Below are 22,578 nucleotides of genomic sequence, written 5' to 3' on the forward strand. Positions count from 1 at the left end.
ATTCACCTCACTCATCACTTTAACATTACTTAATAAATCATCCTCCTCCCAACAAACGAAAACCAGTTAATATCAAACCTCTGGCATTTCAATTTTCACATTATTCCATCCATCGGATGCCCGACAACCTCTCTCTCTCATCCCACAATTCCATAATCAAAAACATTGCGGATTATGCGGATCATAAACAATAAAATTTAACACTGATTAGCGCCAGACATTAAGACCTCATTAAGAAGAAACAATAATGGTAATGCCGTGGCAAAGAGTAAAGCGGGTAGAGGGGAAGACATTTCCTCCACAACAAAATAAAATAATTGAAAAAGAAACTGATTCCCCCTTTAGCAATATTTCCACGCTTATTAGTACAAACAATGGGAATGCGTGAAAAATATAAAAATATATTTTATAACAGATAAAAATTTTGTAAAATCAAAATTTATTTTGAAAGAAGAAAAAATTTATGTAAATTTGAGAAATATAATATTCCAAGAAAATATTCAAATCTTACCTTAGTTTATTAATCCATGGGAAAGGAAACATTAAATTGCCATTAAAGACGATGATTTATTGTGAAAGAGAGTTGATTTTAAAATTTTCGAATTTATTTCGTCACCAAATTAAAGCCTCATTTCACAACTCTGCAAATAAAAAGAGATACAAAATAAATAAATAATTAGAAGGGAAATAAAAAAGCAAAAGCACGGTGATACAAAGCACGACTATATAGACGAGTTAAAGCACGCCTCTATAGGTGATCTAAAGCACGCATTAATAGGCGAACTAAAGCACACCTTTATAGGCGAGCTAAATTACCCCGTTATAGGCGATCTAAAGCACGCCTTTATAGGCGAGCTCAAGCAAGCCTTTACAGGTGAGTTAAACTCGCCTTTATAGACAAGCTAAAGTATGCCTTTATAGGCGAGGTAAACCACGGCTTTATAGGCGAGGTAAAGCACGCCCTTATAGGCGAACTAAAGCAAGCCTTTACAGACGAGCTAAACCACGCTTTTGTAGAGAGCTTAAACACAATTTAGTAGGCTAACTGAGAAGTATGCAGTCCTTTTAGGCGAGCTAAAGCACGCTTTTATGGCCGAACTAATGCACGCTTTTATATGCCATCTAAAGCACGCATTTTTATGCGAGCAAAAGCACGCATTTATAGGCGAGCTACAGCACGTCTTTATAGGCGAGATAAAGCACGCTTTTATAGGCAAGCTAAAGAACACAATTATAGGCGAGCTAAATCGTATCTAAAGCACGCATTTATGGGCAATCGAAAGCAGGCTTTATAGGCGAGTGAAGCAAACCGAAACCCGCCTTTATAGGCTAGTTGAATCAAATCTAAAAGACGTCTTTATGGCGACCCACAACACGACTTTATATTAACAGACGAACTGTAGCACTACAGGCGAGATGAAGCACGCTTTTATAGCAAAAGCATGCCGCTATAGCAATATTTAAAGGTTAGTTAAAGTATGCTTTTGTAGCACGGTTTTATAGGCATGCTTTCAGAGGCAAGCTGAAGCTCGGCATTATATCCGAACTGAAGCACGCCTTGATATGCTAGCGTGCTAATGTCTATAAAGGCTAAAAACGCTAGCAAATAAATGTGTGCTTCAGTTAGGATATAACGCGTGCTTCCGCTTATCTATGAAGACATGCTTCAGTTCGCCTTTAAAACCGTGCTACAGTTTGCTTGTATTGGCAAGCAGATACGCACATTAATAGTACGCCGAACTGAAGGCGAACTGAAGCACGTCTTTATAGAAAAAAGGTTTGTATTTTTAAACGAGAAAAAACATGCCTTTAATTCGATGAGCTGGAGCCCGTCTTTAGATAAGCTTGAAGGCACGCCTTTATATTCTAGCGTGCTAAAGTCTATAAAGGCTAAAGAACGCTAGCAAATAAATGCGTGCTTCAGTTATGATATAACGCCGTGCTTCAGCTTGCCTATAAAGGCATGCTTCAGCTCGCCTATAAAACCGTGCTACTGTTTGCTTGTATTGGCAAACTGAAGCACGTCTTTATAGAAAAAACGTTGTATTTTTAGACGAGAAAAAACATGCCTTTAACACTGTGAGCTGGAGCCCATCATTAGATAGATAAGCTTGAAGGACCAAGTTTTCCCACGAGTGGAAGCCTATCCTAATATAGACTATCTCAAGCCTTCAGCTTGAGGATCCCACGATCTTCATTATAGACGAGCCCGTCTTCAGATGCGAGTTAATGCCAGCCTGTCGTTGTGGAAGAGCTGAAGCCCGTCTTTATGGAAAAATTGCATCAGTTATTAATAGAAACGCTGTGCACCGCCCGCCAGCTCGTGTATGAGGTCGGTTTTAGTTCGCTTCTAAAGGCGTGCTTTATTTCGTGCTTCACCTCTTCTCTAAAGATGGACTTCACGTTCGTTTGTAAAAAATTATTTGACTAACTGAGATGTAGCACGTCTATAAAGACGGGCTGTAGCACGTCTATAAAGACGGGCTGTAGCACGTCTATAAAGACGACTGTACCACGTCTATAAAGACGGGCTGTAGCACGTCTATAAAGACGGGCTGTAGAACGTCTATAAAGACGGGCTGTAGCACGTCTATAAAGACAGGCTGTGGCACGTCTATAAAGACGGGCTGTAGCACGTCTATAAAGACGGGCTGTAGAACGTCTATAAAGACGGGCTGTAGCACGTCTATAAAGACGGGCTGTAGCACATCTATAAAGACGGGCTTTAGCACGTCTATAAATACGGGCTGTAGGACGTCTATAAAGACGGGCTGTAGCACGTCTATAAAGACGGGCTGCAACACGTCTATAAAGACGGGCTGCAACACGTCTATAAAGACGGGCTGTAGCACGTCTATAAAGACGGGCTGTAGCACATCTATAAAGACCGGCAGTGGCACGTTTATAAAGACGGCCTGTAGCACGTCTTTAAAGACTGGCTGTAGCACTTCTATAAAGACGGGCTGTAGCACGTCTATAAAGACGGGCTGTAGCACGTATATAAAAAGACGGGCTGTAGCACGTGTATAATGACGGGCTGCGGCACGTCTATAAAGACGTTCCATAGCACGTCTATAAAGACGTTCTATAGCACGTCTATAAAGACGGGCGGTAGCACGTCTATAAAGACGGGCGGTAGCACGTCTATAAAGACGGGCGGTAGCACGTCTATAAAGACGTTCTATAGCACGTCTATAAAGACGGGCTGTAGAACGTCTTTATAGACGTGCCGCAGCCCGTCATTATAGACGTGCTACAGCCCGTATAGCACGTCTAAAAAGACGGGCTGTAGCACGTCTTTAAAGACTGGCTATAGCACTTCTATAAAGACGGGCTGTAGCACGTCTATAAAGACGGGCTGTAGCACGTCTAGAAAGACGGGCTGTAGCACGTCTATAAGGACGGGCTGTAGCACGTCTATAATGACGGGCTGTAGCACGTCTATAAAGACGGGCTGTAGCACGTCTATAAGGACGGGCTGTAGCACGTCTATAATTACGGGCTGTAGCACGTCTATAATGACGGGCTGTATCACGTGTATAAAGACGGGCTGTAGCACGTCTATAAAGACGGGCTGTATCACGTCTATAAAGACGGGCTGTAGCACGTCTATAAAGACGGGCTGTATCACGTCTATAAAGACGGGCTGTAGCACGTCTATAAAGACGGGCTGTGGCACGTCTATATTGACATCCTTCTGGTCGTCTATAAAGACGCCCTTCTGGTCGTCTATATAGACGCCCTTCTGGTCGTCTATATAGACGCCCTTGTGGTCGTCTATAAAGACGCCCTTGTCGACGTCTATAAAGACGCCCTTGTCGACGTCTATAAAAACGCCGTTGTGGTCGCCTATAAAGACGCCCTTGTGGTCATATATGAAGACGCCCTTGTGGTCGTCTATAAAGACGCCCTTGTGGTTGTCTATAAAGACGCCCTTGTGGTCGTCTATAAAGACGCTCTTGTCGACGTCTATAAAGACGCCCTTATGATCGTCTATAAAGACGCCCTTGTGGTCGTCTATAAAGACGCCCTTGTGGTCGTCTATAAAGACGCCCTTGTGGTCGTCTATAAAGACGCCCTTTTGGTCCCTTACAAAGACATCGTTTTGGTCTTCAGTAAAGTCCTTTCTAGTCGTTAATTATTAGGACACCCTTCAGCAGATTGATCTATAAGCGGGGTTCTCAGTTAGTTGTCCACAAAGTCCAAAATATGGTCGGGCTTCTGGTCATCGATAAAGATGTGTTTGGTTACCGAAAAATACGCCTTTTTAGTCGATAAAGACGAGGACAACAGTAAATAGCTATCCCTTTATCAGTTGGTCGTCGATAAAGACAGTTTTTTCTTGATCCTGCCATACGACACCATTGAGCAAGTGGTCCATACAGACGTTATTCATATTGACGATAAAAAAGACCTACATTTGATAGGGGATAATATGGTTTCTGGTCTTGGATACAGAGTCTTCTTGTCGTTACAGATAAATATAATCTTTCCTTTTCTGCAGGAAAGTTCCATTTGGCAGTAATCTTTTTGTCATCCTTGTATTTTTCTGTCTTTTTATAGTCGATATATACGCCGATTGAGAGTCGATAAAGATGCCTTTTGGTTTCGGATAATGACGCCCTTGGTACGTTGATACAGCAAATAGGAATGTTCTTTTTGTTGATAGTTTATCAAGACACCCATCAGCTGGTATTCCACATAGACGTCCTTCATTTTATAGTCAATAAAGACTCCGATCTAGTAAGCGATTATAGTCTTTTGGGCATTGTCGATAAATATGACCGTGGTTGCTGTCTTTTTGTCGATAAAAACGCCGACATAAAGTCTCTTATGGTGATATATAAATGACTTATATAAATGCATTGTCCCTCTATCAATTTTTAGTTCATAAAGACACTTCTCAACTCATCGTTTACTAAAGCTTTGTTCCTTTACTTTTTTAATGGTAAAAGTGGTAAAAGAGAAAACTGTCAAAATTGCTCACTCATGAACAGTTTTACCAGAAAAGTAAAGAAAAGAAAAAATGGTAGATCTGGTAGCAATGTCAAAAAGAAACAAAAAATCAATTTTCTTCTTTTATTTCACAGTTTTTAATTTTGTTTTATCAGCGTTCGACTTTTTCTTCAGATTTTGTTCATTTTTTCTTCATTGTCAAATAATCAGTCAAATAATCAGAAAAATCAGTTCTACCATTTTTTACCTGAATAAATTTTGTCTGGTAGCCTGTGGTAGAAGAGAAAGGCATTTTTGCTCTCTCTTCTCTCTAACTCTCTTAAAAATTGGTTCCAGTTTTACCACTTTTTGGGCTTAAGGAACGCTTTGCAGGTTAATAATGGTAACAAATGGTAAAAATGGTAACCTCAGGTAAGTAAAGGAAGACAACTTAAGACACCCTTAAGTAGATTGTCTAAAGCATGTTACTAAGTTTGTCGTGATTGATTGCTGATAAAAACGCCTTTATTAGTCGATAAAGACGCAGATAAGTGTGTCTATAAATATTTGCCCTTCTGTCAGTTGCTGGTCGATAAAGGTGTTTTTTTTTCTACTGATCGTTTAGTAGGACACCCTTCAAAAAATGGTCTATAAATAGGTTCTTCATACATTCGTCAATAAAGACCTCCAATGTATAAAACGGGATTTATGGTAGAGTATTCACATCAACAAAGACCCTCTTTCTTAATCTATAAGGACGTCTTTCTTTTCCCGTTAAAGACTTTTTTTGTCACCCAATTGAGCCGATAAAGACACCCCAATTGAGCCGATAAAGACACCCCTACGCAGTCGATAAAGACGCCCTGCGCACTGCCTTATACCCCGTTTAGACTATGCTTGATTTAGCATATCCTGTGGATTTAAGTTGTCATTTTCATACAATAAATGTCAAATAAATCAAGATAATGCACTTAATCATCGTATAAGTGTATAGTCTAAACCAAGTTTTATAGAATGCTCTTATAAAGATTCTTACACGTCGTTTATAAAAAAACCAATTTGTCTTTATATTCTCTTTCTGTTATCACATTTTACCTTTTAAAATTACATCGAACGCGGAACTTTTAGTCTTTTGATAAGAAATTAAATGAATTATCATTGAATGCGAAAACTCTGTATTTATCGATTTGTTTGTAGATCTTTATCGAATGTACATATTTGATAAAAAATAAAACGTGTCAGTTTATATATTTTTATAGAAAACATTTTTTTCCCTCTACAAAGCCGATATCAACAACACTTAAGGCTCAACATTCAAAATGATAACTGAAAGCGAACACATTTCACAGAAAAACTAATTGTAAATTTTTTATCATTTAACGGTTTCAATTATTTTTCTCTCTTTTATTTGTTGTCTGCCCCTACAAATACATGTCAATGCAATTAAAACAGAATGGAAATCGAGGAAAACATTTTTTGTTTCATCGAACGGCACTCAACACCGTGTTGCTAAAATAATTAATGCCTTTGGTATTATTTCTATATTTTGGGTTACATTTTCTTTTTTTTACAATTTGTTTATAGTATTATTTGCTTGAATTTTTTTAATCAGAAAAAAAACTTGTATTGTATCCACCAAAAGAACATTAACGAGATAGTATTTTTCTCTCTGATTGCAAGAGTTTTTGTGCCATGTCAAGAGAATTTATTTTATTTCGATTATGTTGAGGCTATTTTTTCGAAATATTAGCAGGAACGTAGTCGGGATTAAATTTTGAGACGTTTCTTTATTTCAATATTTATGTATTTTTTATGAACATTTAAGTTTATCGGTCATAATGTTTGAGAACTCAGCTTTCCTAGAATACCTCTTGGCTACGTCCTTGATATTGCTTTTGTTATTTCTGCCTTAGCAAGTGCTTTTTTTCTGCTTAGTGTGATTTTCATCACTGACAATAAATTTACACAACGTCAGGTTGTTTTATGTTTTTTGTTTGCTTTTGTTTACTCTCAGCTCCAATGAATGAATGTTGGTTGATATGGTGTCGTTTTCAGTTTAATTTGAGATTTGTTATAAACAACGAACACGGAAAATATGTTCTCACAAAAAAACAAACAGAAAACTTGCTGAACATTATGCGAAAATGATGGATGATTTCAATTGGATTTTGTATGGATGTGCTCAAATGTCACAGGATTGCCAGGGAACAAAACTAGAAAGTAGATTTTCAACAGCTGGAGATCAGTTCATATTCTACGCAAATGTAAATGAATGATTTGGTAAAGAAAACAAAGGACAAAATATTATAAAAACAAGTAAGAAAGTATCAGTCAGCTGTGCTAGCGGAGATATACCCTCAGCCACTACAAAAAATATATAAAATATATTGATTTTGTATCACGAATTTGCTTTAAAATCAGTAGGTATCGTATTGTGGGGCTATACCAAATCATTGACATGTACCAAACATTTTTAGTAACCAAACTTCTTCATAAAGGACTCGAAATATTGAATTACGCTAAACTAAGTTAAACAAAATTGGAAAAGTTTTAGAGTTCTCTTGCATAATAGCCTGCCGGCTTTGGAGTTTTTTTGGGTTTTTGGCTATTATCTTAGGAAATATTGACTAACTCCGGAAAAAATGTCCACTGTAAATGAGGCCGCTAGAAAACCCTACTCAAAAAAAAAATCAAAGCGATGCGAGAGACGCTCTTAAACTTCACTTTTTCCGAATTTTGTGTGGGAGGTACCCGAAGGAGTGGACCGATATAGTCTATATTTCAATCCCATACATGACTGGATGAAATAATACGATGTGCAATCAGAAACTCCCTGCGAGAATTATCTTGCGGATTTGCCATTTCGGTTGGTCCCTTAGGGTTTTTTGGAGCTTTTGTATTGTACCGTCGCAAATGGAACCGCAAAAAAACTTACTGAAAAAAATGTCAAAACGATCCGTGAGGAGCTCTTATACTTCACTTTTACGAATTTTGTGTGGGAGGTACTCGAAGGAGTGGACCGATACAATCCATATTCCGACCTGATACATAACTGGTTGAAATAATAAGATGTGCAAAGCATGCCCCAATCAGAAACTCCCTACGAGAATTATCTTGGGGATTTGCCATTTTGGTTGGTTCCGTAGGGTTTCTTGGAGCTTTTAGGCCAATATCTCAGGAAGTATGGACTTGCGCACGAAAACAATTGTACCGTCGTAAAGGGAGCCGCAAGGACAAGTTAGTGAAAAAAAATTTCAAAACGATCCGAGAGGAGTTCTTAAACTTCACTTTCACCATTTTACAGAAAAATTTTGTGAACTTTTGTGGGGGAGGTACCCGAAGGAGTGGACCGATATGGCCCATCTTCGAACTTAAACTAAGTTTGGACACAATATTACGATACCCAAAAATTGGTTTGAATCGGTTGATCCGTTCGGAAGATATCGTGCGCACCAGCTAGCCAGGCAGACAGACGGACGGACGGACATGGCTAAATCGACTCCAAATTGTCTGAAACGAATTTCATCCAAACATACTTGGGGTCTAAAACCGCTATTTCGCTGAGGCACATTTTTGGTCGTATCAAAGTTTGTAACGTGACCATTACATTTATTACTTTTTATTGAACTTTGTAGTCAACCCACCTAATTATATGTCCCAAATTAATGTAAATATTTCTATGAGTCCCGCTATTTATGAATTTACCATTGGTCACCACATACTCTGCAATCTTCATAAAAATTCCATAAGGTTCATAACATGCATTGCAGCGGAATTATTGTACTTCAGTGTATAAAAATTACAATCAATTCTTAAGTGTGGGAAAATAATTCTCATTCGCTTACTTTTGCTACCTACATAAGTATTTCGGTTTTCGACACCAGAAGTCGTGAAGTGCCGGAGTTAACCGAGGATACACGAAGTTGACGTGTGGCAGTGTCCGCAGTCGCCTGGTACCCAATATAGCCGAAGCTTCCTGCGATTCATGCGCTTCCGCGATTCGTTCGATTCCGCGACTCGTTCGCTTCCCTCCAAATACGATTGACTTCTCGTTCCTGGCTGACTAAACCAAAGGGCCCCATCGAGAACCACCAACCCGACTACCACAGCCGAATCCAAAGCCGTGGGTTACAACACGATCCCACAAAGCCGGCGACACCTAGCCGAGTATCATCAGCCCGAGTCGAGGGTTATCAACACATCACACCAAGCCGACGACACTTAGCCGAATATCATCAACCCGAGCCGAGGGTCATAGACACAATCACACCTAGCTGAGTGTCACCAACTCGACTACACCAAACCGAGTGTCATCAATCCGAATACCACAAGCCGAGTCGCTTCAACACGACCACATCAACCCGAATATAACAAGCCGGGTCGCTTCAACACGACAACATCAACTCGAAGACATCAACCCGAGTCGCTTCAACACGACTACACCAAGCCGAGTATCATCAAGCCGAGTAACATCAACCCGAGTCGCTTCAACACAACTACACCAAGCCGAGTATCATCAACCCGAGTCGATTCAACACGACTACAAAAACCAGAATACAACAAGCCGATTCGTTTCCCAGCAAACCAAATGTGGGATGTCCGACACGTCTGAACAATTTCGGAAGCAACGTCGTTCAGATTTCGTTCCGATTTCTAAACGATTTTTCGGAGCGGAAATAGTTCAGATTTTGTACCGATTTCGGAACGAATGTCGGAGGGAGATTTCCTTTGCGAATTTCTCAAGGATTTTCTTCAGATTTCGTTACGAAATCGGATCGAAATCGATACGATGTCGCTCCGACATTTCGTTCCGAAATTACGTCAACCACTTCATACAACTTTCGTTAAGACATCGTTACGATTTCGGATCAGACATCGGACGTATCGTCCGAATTTTGTTCCGATTTCGTTAAGATGTCGGTACGATTGGTTTGCTGGGTTGCTACGAGTACTACAGCCGAGCATCAACACAGCAACCAATACCACTGTGTACGATCGAGCCGAAACCTGCCACCAGCGCACCGCCGAGCCAACTACCACAAATTTACCAACATCACTCTTTCTCGTGTCGCCCGAAGACGATTGACTGCGAGCCCACAGTAAGATTTCACCCAGCTGAGACGAATAACCAACATATATAATTGCATATATCACATAAATATCCACATGTTAACCATAAATTAAGCACCAAGAGGTCACTCGTATTTTCACTTAAGGTTTCGTGGGTCCTTGAGTTGACCCTGGCTGCGACTGAACTCACCTCAGCCTTAAACAAAACCCTCGTTATAAGTGTATACTAGGCAGATGTCTTGCACGGTGCGATCCCGCCCAATAGGAATTTATGCGACTGCAATATCCCGAGCGTAGTTGAGCCAAAACTACTCTGGTTTGTCGTGGCAGCTGACGCTCCTCAGCTGCGTTAAATGGGGGATGTACTCCGATGACTGCATTCACACTATAATTGCTTATGGTCTTGGCAACTGTGTCCGTATGAATGCTGTTCAAACCTGCCTCATATGCCTGTTGATCTAGAGGTTCTCTCCTATATTGCTGGATCTCCGTCCCTAGAGCATGAATATCCTTCCTGATATGTCTAGGTGTATCGGTGGCAGATGGTGATTGGGATGGCTCTCACGGTAACACCCGAGCAAGTACTGCGACGATAGCATCTCAATATGTTGCCGTACTGGAAGAATCTGAGGCACCCTGTTGTTGAGGAGGCACCCTGTTGCTGTTCTCAGGGCGGCGTTCTGACAAATTTGAATCTTATCCCATTGCGTGTCACATAAATTCGGGGACCAAACTGGCGCCGCATAGCTTATCACAGACCGACCTATCGCTTTATAGTCAACAAGGTTTCTTTATCTGCACCCCAAGTGCTGCCGGCTAGGGACTTGAGGACCTTGTTCCTACATTTCAGTTTATCGCAGATAGGTGTGGCATGCGAGGACGACGTGAAAGTGGTGTCGAATGTGACCCCTAGAATTTTGGGGCAGTTTGTGGTCGGAATCGTGGCGGGATCGTACAATCATCCGCATACGTTACGATCATAATGCCGTCTGGAGGGGGCGGAATACAGGAAAGGTAGAGGTTAAACAGTTCCGGAGATATCACCCCTCCTTGGGGAACTCCCTGTTTCACTCTACGGGTCTGGCGACCACATATATAGTTGATTATCCAACGTTTCAGACTTGGCCGGAGGGTTGTCTGCTCGATGTCCTCGAATAGCGTAGAGTGCTTAACAGTATCAAAGACTTTTGATAAGTCAAGCGCCACCATCACTGTTCTATCACACGGCCGCTCATGGTTGAGTCCTCGACAAATATGTGTGTAGATGGCGTGCAACGCTGTTGTCGTGCTTACGGAATCCATGCTGAGGATCGGCAACTTGATAGCTATTTCTAATGCTGGGGAGGACTAAGGTCTCAGGGTCTTCGCTACAGGTGACAAAAGCGTAATCGGCCTGTACGATTCACCTTTGCTGGCATCCTTGCTTGGCTTCAATAGCGGGAGCACCCTGCCCATTTTCCAGACTTCGGGAACAATAAGGGTGGCTAGCGACAGTTTGAGAACTTTAGTGAGATACTCCACTCCCGGCTCATCCAGCTGTTTCAACATTACCATGGAAATTCAGTCAGGGCCCAACGCTTTGGATTATTTAGCGTTCCTGATGGCATTCGCAACATTATCCATTGTAAACTGTGGTGGTTCTTCCTCGGCAGGAAGAGATCTAATGCGACGTAACACTCTTCTCTTCGCTCTGTCACTCTCGGGGTGCTCGACAAACTGTCGATTGAAGTAACTTGCACACCTCTTCGGGTCAGTCAACGTAACGTCGCCAAACGTGACTGAGGACTTGTCATCCCTCCTTCCGGGGTTCGAGAGTGACTTAACCGTTGCCCACAATTTACTTCTACCGACTCCAATGTTGCAACTCTTCAGATAATTTAACCACTTGTTCCGCTTATGTTCGCCTATCAGCATGTTAACTTCCAGTGTCACCTCCCTGATTCTGGGGTCGTCGAGGTTGGTTCGAATAAGCTCATCATGCTCATTTGCTAATCACGTCGCCTCTGCTGGGAAATTTGGTCTTACTTCGGGTATTCGACCAGCAGGTATATGGCGAGCGGCGGCAGCATTGTTGATGTCTCGGAACGTCTTTTCCGCTACCCGAACATCAGAAAGATTGGGCAATTCTCTGAAGCGGTGATTGGTAAACTCTCTAAAACTCGGCCAATCAGCTTTCCCATGATTGACGAATGTGCGTCGTCCAGAGGTGAGGAAATCGGGTGGTCTGCTGATGGAGACAATTGTGGGGAGATGGTCTGATCCAAGGGAAATGACGGGTTGCCAGGTGACACGATGGTTATGTCTGTCGAACTGTGACACGCTCCTCTAATTCTGGTAGGGGCGTCCTCATTGACCGAGCAAAACGTAGAACTATCAATCTGCTCAGCCAGCGCTATACCCCTCTGGTCGTTTCCGAGGGCCGAATGCATGATGCGCATTAAAGTCCACCAGGACCAGACGATTATGACCTTCCAAAAGTGGACTAATACCAGGCTTATAATCTGAGATACAGCTATTTCTCGGCGGGATGTATACGTTCAGCAACTCTATCTCGGCAGTTCCACACCTGACTGCTACCCCCATACATTCCATGTACGGGTCGTTAGAGGCAGGCTCAAGCGAGATAGGTCTGTATTGAACAGACTGGTGCAAAAGAAAAGCTAGTCCCCTACCTCCACATCGATCTTACCACGGAGTCCATTGCAAAAAGGATGCATTTTCCGGGATTGGAACAACAACGTCTGGTGTTAAATGCTGTGCGTGCGGCTGCTGTTGGTGGGACTGCGGGGGAATTTCGTAATCTGACGACGACGACTCACTGGGGGCTATATTCGCGCAGCATGCAGCAACATAGTCCCTATCGTAGTCTGTACAGGTGATTGTATATGTTTCGTTTTTCATTTTCTTGTAGTCGTCAATAAAGACACCTTGTGCTCATCGATAAAGACCGCCCTGTGGTCGATAAAGATGTCCTTTTGTCAATTGAGAAACATGATCCTTTTTCACTCCTATTTGTCATGAAATTCTAAAAATAGATTCAAAACGAATATTAAAAACAATTAAAAAATGTGTTGATAAAAATGCTTGGGTGGTCGCCACAACTTGTGTCTTCGGAAATTACGATCTTCTGGTTTTCGCTTAAGATGACTATAAAACGTGAACTCTTCTGGGGTATTAATAAAGTCGCACTTGTAGGTTTATGACAAAACTGTTTCCGTCATCGATAAAGACGCTCTGGTGATTGTCACTACTTAAGTCGTCGATAAGAAGGTTCTTATGGTCGTCTGGCCGTCGATAAGCATAATCTTGTGACATATCACAGCTATGGTTGCAAAGTCTTTAACTGCTATTAATAGTGGGCTTTTATAAATATTTTTAAAACTATTTTCAAGACTATAAAACATGGATTATTTTTGTGGCTTATTGAAGGTCTATGGCAGTATGACAATTGAAGGTCTAAGGCAGTTTGTTACAAAGGCGATAATGCTGCTCCTCTGTACTTTTGGTGGCCGATAAATATGTTCTTGTGACGAATCACATGGATTCTTTTGCTAATAAAATTCGCAATCGCAGATTTACGGCAACCCTGTTTGCCCATCTAACCGGCAAAGCTAAAAACGGAAGTTCTCTTATATCATATCAGCAATTATAATGCATTAAAAATATAAAATGAATTTTTTATGAAAAAAAAAACGTGGACATAACAAAAACCGATAAATTATTCTTCAACATTTATTCAACAGCTGATAGTGGGTTTTTTGTTTATTTGTTCTTATTGGATTTCACGCGATGATAAATCGTCAAATAAAACCATAGAATAAAGAAAAATAATCTTTGTTACTATTATTGTATCGCTGTTGTTCGTTATTGTTGTTGCTGTGTATCCAAAACTATGTACAAAAATGTGTTATCAATATTTTTCTGTGTTGTTTGGTCGTGCCATGTCAACCACCCGATGGTAGGCGGCACCGGCATTCCAGATGTGGGGAATTTAAACTATTCCAGCCAAAGAAATTTGACATTGGCTGAATTAACGCTGTGGTATGAGGAAGGCGATTTACAAATTCTTAAAGATTAAAATGTCGTTTTGAGTTTTTGGTTTAAAGCAATTGAATTGTGTGGCGTTTGAGCCTCTGCACAAACAAGTAAATATAAATAAATTAAACGTTTTATGAATATTAATGTAGAGGTTATGTTTACTTCAACTTAACACCAGCAGAAGTCAACAGCAGATATGTATACAGAATGTGTTGTTGTTGTTATGTCTTTTGTCTGGAATTACAAGTTTATTTGTATGGCATTAAATTACCTTTGAGGCGAAACGATTTGTAAAGCAGCTTGTCACAATGGTTGTCGAATGGGAAAAGGCTGGGAATATTGATTGAAAACAAAAATGCCTCTATCCTGGAATATTTATATTAAAAAAAAAAAAAAAATAAAACAAATGCCCCACCAAATCAAACACCAAACAAAATTCCTCTAACTTGAAATATTAATAGGAAAAAAGAAACTAATAAAACAAAAATCTCACTAATTAAACCCCAAACAAACAACCGTCGTTATCTATCTCTTCATTCTTTTCCAAGTTGATTTAATTAGGTTCACCGCTATTGATTATGAAATGGCACACAGCCATATCCCCTGTTATTATTATCTAATTAACGGTTATCGTTTTTTTATTTCAAAATATAGAACAGCAAGCGGAGCTAAGTAACAGAAATTGTCATGACTCCATACCACCCCCAAGCAACCCATCTAGATACCTCCCAGTACAAATGAATTGAAGAACAAATCTGACGTTTTGTTTCATTTTCGACATTTTTAGAATATTCTGTATTTTTTTTTTTTTTTTTTTTTTTTTGGATGCGTGCTGGTTTTTGGAGCATAACCACCAAACATCAAGCTCATTTTTTTTTTTTTTGGAAAAGCCATGAAATTAACAATGACACTGTCATTAGCAACAACAAAAAATAATAATAACTACAACAACAGAACTCATATTACAACAAAAATACCAACCAACAACATAAAAGCTAATTGAAAAAAAAATTCAGCAAATGGAAAATTATAACAGAATTTTTTAAATCGCAAATTTTAACACAAAATAATCATAAGCCATAACATCATTATCATCCACAGCAACATCATTCCAGCCCTCTTCATCGCCATTATCCCCATAATTATTGTCTTCTATTCCACAACGTTTTTTTTATTCATTTATTGTAGATTTTGTTTAACGAACCTCAAAGAATATCAAATTACATGTGAACGCTGAAATGAATGTTTCGTTAAATGAATGTGCAAAAATAAATGTGGGGTGGAAGGGAGCTGCAAGAAATGATTTTTCAGACGAAGGACTAGCAATGATGTGAATAGGTTATTTTAACAAAATTGTCAAAATAATTTTTTTATAAAAGAGTTCTAGTGGTTATCGGTAAAGACGAATGAAAGGTTGCTGCCGATAAGGACGTTTAAAAGGTAGTCTATATCCACGATCGTAAATGCATCTCTTCTGATCGTCGATAAAAACGTCCTAGTTATCGAAAAATTTTGCATGGACAAAGGTGTTATCGGAAAACTTTTCTATAAAAAAGTTGTTATCGAACAACTTTTGAATGAGCAAAGTTGTTATCAGTAGAAAAAACTTGTCGAAGAATTTATCTTAAGAAAAAGTTGTTAGCGAACAACTTTTATATAGAAAAACTTGCTATGGGACAACTTTTCTATAGAAAAGTTTGTTATCGGACAACTTTTCTACAGAAAAAGTTGTTATCGGTCATTTTTTCTATGGAAAACGTAGCTATGGGTCAATTTTCAATACAAAAAGTGTTACCCGGACAACTTTTCTATAGAAAAAGTTGTTATCGGACAACTTTTCTATAGATAAACTTGTTATCGGACAACTTTTCTATAGGAAAATTTGTTATGGGACAACTTTTCTATAGAAAAAGTTGTTATCGGGCAACTTTTCTATAGAAAAAGTTGTTATCGGACACGCTGAGGGTCGTGGGTTCCATTCCCCGGCAAAGCAACATCAAATTTTCAACGGTGGCAAAATACCCCTCAGTAATGTTGGCGACATTTCCTGAGTATTTCAGCCATGTAAAACTTCTCTACAAAAGTGGTGTCTTAGACACGCCGTTCGGACTCGGCGATAAACTGTAGGTCCCATATCATTGAGCTTAATATGAATCGGGGTGCACTCATTGATATGAGCGAAGTCTCCCTTGTCCCATTTGGGATGTTTGTGGAACAATTATATATATTATAAAGTTGTCATCGGACAACTTTTCTATAGAAAAAGTAGTTATAGGACAACGAAAAGTTGCTGTCGAACAACTTTTCTATAGAAAAAGTTGTTATGAACAGCTTTTCTATAGAAAGAGTTGTTATCGGACAACTTTTCTATAAAAAAAGTTGATATCGGACAACTTTTCTATAAAAATAGATGGAACATTGGCGATAAACGAACCAGCCTTCCGGTGAGCAAGGCCGAAGTCTAACGTGCATTCCGATATTTCCCAACAACAACATCCACGTATTTATAAGTTGTATGCTATAGAAAAGTTGCTATCCAACAATTTTTCAATAGAAAAGGTTGCTATCGAGCAACTTTTCTATAGAAAAATTTGTTATCGGACAACTTATCTATAGAAAAAGTTGTTATCGGAAATTTTTTCAATAGAAAAAGTTCTTATCGGACAATTTTTCTATAGAAAAACTTGTTATCGGACAACTTTTCTATAGAAAAACTTGTTATCGGACAACTTTTCTATAGAAAAACTTGTTATCGGACAACTTTTCTATAGAAAAACTTGTTATCGGACAACTTTTCTATAGAAAAACTTGTTATCGGACAACTTTTCTATAGGAAAATTTGTTATCGGACAACTTTTCTATAGAAAAAGTTGTTATCGGACAACTTTTCTATAGAAAAAGTTGTTATCGGACAACTTTTTTAGAGAAAAAGTAGTTATAGGACAACGAAAAGTTGCTATCGAACAACTTTTCTATAAAAATAGATGGAACATTGGCGATAAACGAACCAGCCTTCCGGTGAGCTAGGCCGAAGTCTAACGTCCATTCCGATATTTTCCAACAATAACATCCACGTATTTATAAAGCTGGGTACACATTGTCAGTTTTGAATGACAGCTTTGTTGTTGCTTGCTAGTGTGGCCGTTCATTTTTGTCATTCATCATACAACCACAAAATATTTTGTGGTTGCTGGACGGTTGGACAGTTATCAATAATTGCGAAATATCGACATTCAAAACTGACAATGTGTACCCAGCTTAAGTTGTATGCTATAGAAAAGTTGTTATCGGACATCTTTTCTATAAAAAAGTTGTTATCGGCCAACTTTTCTATAGAAAAAGTTGTTATCGGACAACTTTTCCATAGAAAAAGTTGTTATCGGACAACTTTTCTATTAAAAAAGCTGTTATCGGACAAATTCTCTATAGAAAAAGTTGTTATCGGAGAACTTTTCTATAGAAAAAGTTGTTATCGGACACCATTTCTATGAAAACATTTTATCGGACAACTTTTCTTTGAAAAAGTTGTTATTGGACAACTTTTCTATAGAAAAATTTGTTATCTTTATAGAAAAAGTTCATAACACACAACTTTTCTATAGAAAAAAGTTGCTATCGGACAACCTTTCTATAGAAAATGTTGTTATCGGACATTTTCTACAGAAAAAGCAATTATCGAAAAAATTTTCTACAGAAAAAGTTGTTATGGATCAACTTTTCTATAGAAAAAATTGTTATGGAACAACTTTTCTATAGAAAAAGTTGCTATCGAACAACTTTTCTATAGAAAAAGTTGTTATCGAACAACTTTTCTATAGAAAAAGTTGTTATCGAACAACTTTTCTATAGAAAAATTTGTTATCGAACAACTTTTCTATAGAAAAATTTGTTATCGAACAACTTTTCTATAGAAAAATTTGTTATCGAACAACTTTCTATAGAAAAAGTTATTATCGGGCAACTTTCCTATAGAAAGAGGACTACTTTTATATAGAAAAAGTTGTTATCTATAGAAAAAGTTGTTATCGAACAACTTTTCTATACAAAAAGTTGTTATCGGATAACTTTTCCATAGCAAAAAATTTTAATCGGACAACTTTTCCACAGAAAAAGTTTTTATCGAGACTTTCCTAAAAAATGTCATCAAACAACTTTTCTACGCAAACTTTGCTATTGAATAGTTGTTATCGGACAACTTTTCGATAGAAAAATTTGTTATCGAATAACTTTTCTATAGAAAAAGTTGTTATCGAACATCTTTTCTATACAAAAAGTAGCTATCGAAAAATTGTCTCTACACAAAAAGTTTATATCAAGCAACTTTTCTACAAAACAGTTGATATCGAACACGTTTTAGTTATATATAAAGTTATTTTCGAACAATTTTTGTTTAGAAAAATATTGTATTTCTTATCAAATAGGAAATTATGCTATTCAAAAGTAGTTTTTGTTAATTACATATGACAACTATTTAAGATAAATTGTATCTTAATAAAATGCAACGTGTTTCAGCTAATCTATGGAAAACGTGTTTGCCTTTTCTACCAGCATTCCATTTCAATAGCTGCGCAAACATGTTTCTAGTCTGTTTTGTTGCAAAATATTTTCAATGATAATGAGCAGCGGTTGTTCTTAAGCTAAGATAGAGGTTACAACTAACCATGGCTGACTGGTAGTTTAAAAAAAAAAATCGTTTGCTTCGATGCAACAAACATTTATAAATGTCAATGTTTGTTAAATTGTTGTCGTTGTTGTCACTTGAAATAAAAAACGATGTTTATCTGTTATTGCACAATAACAGCAACATTTGACAATGATCTAACTATGTCTATTTTCCACTGAAGCATTACGAGATCTTTTGCATTTCAGTTAAAACTCAAGGCCTTTTACGATATTCAAAATAACGCACCATTTGTTAAAAAGCCGCAGCAATGAAACAGCAACAACAACAACAGTACAAACAAATTTTTGCTTACCACAAATAAATTAACACGCAAAAGAAAATTAAAAATTTATTGACAAAAAATTTCTGCGTAAAATATAAGATAATGTGTTGGCATTGAAGCCGAAATGGGGAATGAAAAAGTGTGAAAGATAGTTATTATTGTGGAGGGGAAGAGTGGAATAGTTGATATGTGGCATTTTCATTTAAAGGGATGGAAGGTGATCTCACTGCAGTGGAACAAATTATTAATTTTTATATTTTATAGAAAAGTTGCTCGATAACAAGATTTTTTATAGAAAAGATGTTCGATAACAATGTTTTCCATAGAAAAGTTAATCGATAACACCCTTTTCTATAAAAAAGTTGATCGATAAAAACTTTTTCTATAGAATAGTTGTTCGATAACAACCTTTTCTATAGAAAAGTTGTTCGATAACAACTTTTTCTATAGAAAAGATATTCGATAATAATGTTTTCCATAGAAAAGTTAATCGATAACGAGCTTTTCTATAAAAAAGTTGATCGATAAAAACCTCTTCTATAGAACAGTTGTTCGATAACAACCATTTCTATAGAAAAGTTGTTCGATAACAATTTTTCTATAGAAAAGTTGTTCGATAACAACCTTTTCTATAGAAAAGTTGTTTGATAACAACCTTTTCTATAGAAAAGTTGTTTGATAACAACCTTTTCTATAGAAAAGTTGTTTGATAACAACCTTTTCTATAGAAAAGTTGTTCGATAGCAACCTGTTCTATAGAAAAGTTGTTCGATAACAACCTTTTCTATAGAAAAGTTGTTCGATAACAAACTTTCCTATAGTAACTTTACTACTTTACCATTGACAAGTTTTTCGATAAAAAATTATAGTAGAGTAGAGAAAAAAATTATAATAGGAAAGTTGTCCGATAACAATTCTTGCTTCACAAACTTGTTCGATAACAACATTTTTTGTAGAAAAGTTGTTCCATTACAAACTTTTCTACATCAAAGTTGTTGGATAACAATTTTTCTATGGAAAATTTGACAAATAACAAGATCTTCTATGAAAAGATTGACCGATAACAAAATTTTTTATGCAAAAATTATGCGATAACAATTCTTTTTATAGAAAAATTATCCGATAACAATTTTTTCTAAAAAAAATATATCCGATAACATTTTTTTAGAAAAATTGTCTGATAACAAATTTTTCTATAGAAACATTTTCCGATAACATTTTTTGCTATAGAAAATTTTTCAGATAACATTTTTTCTATAGAAAAATTTTCCGATAACAATTTTTTCTATAGAAAAATTGTCCGATAAAAATTTTTTATAGAAAAATTGTTCGATAAAAATTTTTTCTATAGAAAAATTGTCCGATAACAATTTTTTCTATAGAAAAATTGTCCGACACCAAATTTGTAATAGAAAATATGTCCGATAACAACTTTTTTTGTAGAAATGGTGTACGATAACAACTTTTTCTATAGAAAAATTTTCTGATACCAACGTGTTTTATAGAAAAGTCGTCCTATTACAACTTTCTTCACTGAAAAGTTGTTCAATAACAATATTCTCTATTGAAAGTTGTTCCATAAAAATCTTTTTCTGTAGAAAAATTTGTTCGATAACAACATTTTTTGAAGAAAAATTGTTCGATTGCAAACTTTTCTACATCAAAGTTGTGCGATTACAATTTTTCTATGGAAAATTTTACAAATAACAAGATGGTCTATGAAAAGGTTGAGTGATAACAAAATTTTTTATGCAAAAATTATCCGATAAAATTTTTTTCTATAGAAAAATTGTCCGATAAAATTTTTTTCTATAGAAAAATTGTCCGATAATAATTTTTTTTTTAGGAAAATTGTTCGATAACAATTTTTTCTATAAAAAAATTGACCGATAACAATTTTTTTCTATAGAAAAATTGACCCATAACAATTTTTTATAGAAGAATTGTTCCAATAGAATTTTTTCTATAGAAAAATTGTCCAATAATATTTTTCTATATAGAAAACTTGTCCGATAAAATAGTTTTTTCTAGAAAAATTGTTCGATAACAATTTTTTCTATAGAAAAATTGTCCGATTACAATTTTTTCTATTGAAAAATTGTGCGATAACAATTTTTTATAGAAAAATTGTCCCATAACATATTTTTCTATAGAAAAATTGTCGGAACATTTTTTTTCTATAGAAAAATTGCCCGACAACAATTTTTTTCTATAGAAAAATTGACCGATACAATTTTTTTATAGAAAAATTGTCCCAATAGAATTTTTCTATAGAAAACTTGTCCGATAAAATTGTTTTTTATAGAAAAATTGTTCGATAAAAATTTTTTCTATAGAAAAATTGTCCGATTACAATTTTTTACTATACAAAAATTGCCCGATAACAATTAGAAAAAATTTATAGAAAAATTGTCAGATAAATATTTTTTCTATAGAAAAATTGTCCGATAAATATTTTTTCTATAGAAAAATTTTGCGATAACAATTTTTTATAGAAAAATTTTGCGATAACAATTTTTTATAGAAAAATTGTGCGATAACAATTTTTTATAGAAAAATTGTCCGATAAACATTTTTTCTATAGAAAATTTTTTCGATAACCATTTTTTATAGAAAAATTTTGCGATAACAATTTTTTTATAGAAAAATTGTGCGATAACAATTTTTAATAGAAAAATTTTCCGATATACATTTTTTCTATAGAAAATTTTTTCGATAACAATTTTTTATAGAAAAATTTTGCGATAGCAATTTTTTTATAGAAAAATTGTCCAATAAGATTTTTTTTCTGTAGAAAAATTGTCCGATAACAATTTTTTGTATAGAAAATTGTCCGATAACAAATTTTTTATAGAAAAATAGTCCGATACAATTTTTTTTATAGAAAAATTGTCCGATAATCATTTTTCTATAAAAAATTGTCCGATAAAATATTTTTTCTATAGAAAAATTGTCCGATAACAATTTTTTTCTATAGAAAACTTGTCCGATAACAATTCTTTCTATAGAAAAATTGTCCGATAACAATTCTTTCTATTGAAAAATTTTCCGAAACAATTGTTTCTATAAAAATTGTTCGATAACAATTTTCTTTTATAGAAAAATTGTCTGATAACAACTTTTTTATTCGATAACAATCCTTTCTGAAGAAAAGTTGTTCGATATTAACCTTTTTGTAGAAATATTGTTCGTTAGCAACTATTCTGTAGAAAAGTTGTTCGATAACTAGCTTTTCTATAGAAAAAGTGTTGTATAACTACATTTTCTGTAGGAAGGCAGTTCGTTAACAACCTTTTCTTTAGAAAAGTTTTTCGGTAACAACCTTTTCTGTAGAAAAGTTGTTTTATAACAAAGATTGTTATATAAATGTTAATTCGATAATAGCATTTTCTTTAGGGAAGTTATTCGATAATAACGTTTTCTTTAGAAAAATTGTTCGATAACAAGAAAGTGGCCCTATAATAATTTTTTCTATAAAAAAGTTGTTAATATCGAACAACAACCCTTTCTGAAGAAAAGTTGTTCGACAAAAACTTATTCTGTAGAAAAGTTGTTCGGTATTAACCTTTTCTGAACAACTTCGATAACA

General features: G+C 36.3%; 1 protein-coding gene across 5 annotated transcripts in view; it reads right to left on the reverse strand.

Annotated features, from left to right (window-relative positions):
* Pgant9 (polypeptide N-acetylgalactosaminyltransferase 9) overlaps positions 1-22,578 on the reverse strand; it is a 423,799-nt gene that overhangs the window by 378,411 nt on the left and 22,810 nt on the right. For all 5 annotated transcript variants that reach the window (XM_073956150.1, XM_073956151.1, XM_073956149.1 and 2 more), the window contains one exon: positions 512-641. The gene's annotated coding sequence lies outside the window, so the exon portion shown is untranslated. The remainder of the gene's footprint in view (positions 1-511; positions 642-22,578) is intronic.

The sequence above is a fragment of the Musca autumnalis genome, unplaced genomic scaffold, assembly GCF_047663935.1.
Source record: "Musca autumnalis isolate F117 unplaced genomic scaffold, ASM4766393v1 scaffold_5, whole genome shotgun sequence".
Classification (NCBI taxonomy): Eukaryota; Metazoa; Arthropoda; class Insecta; order Diptera; family Muscidae; genus Musca; species Musca autumnalis.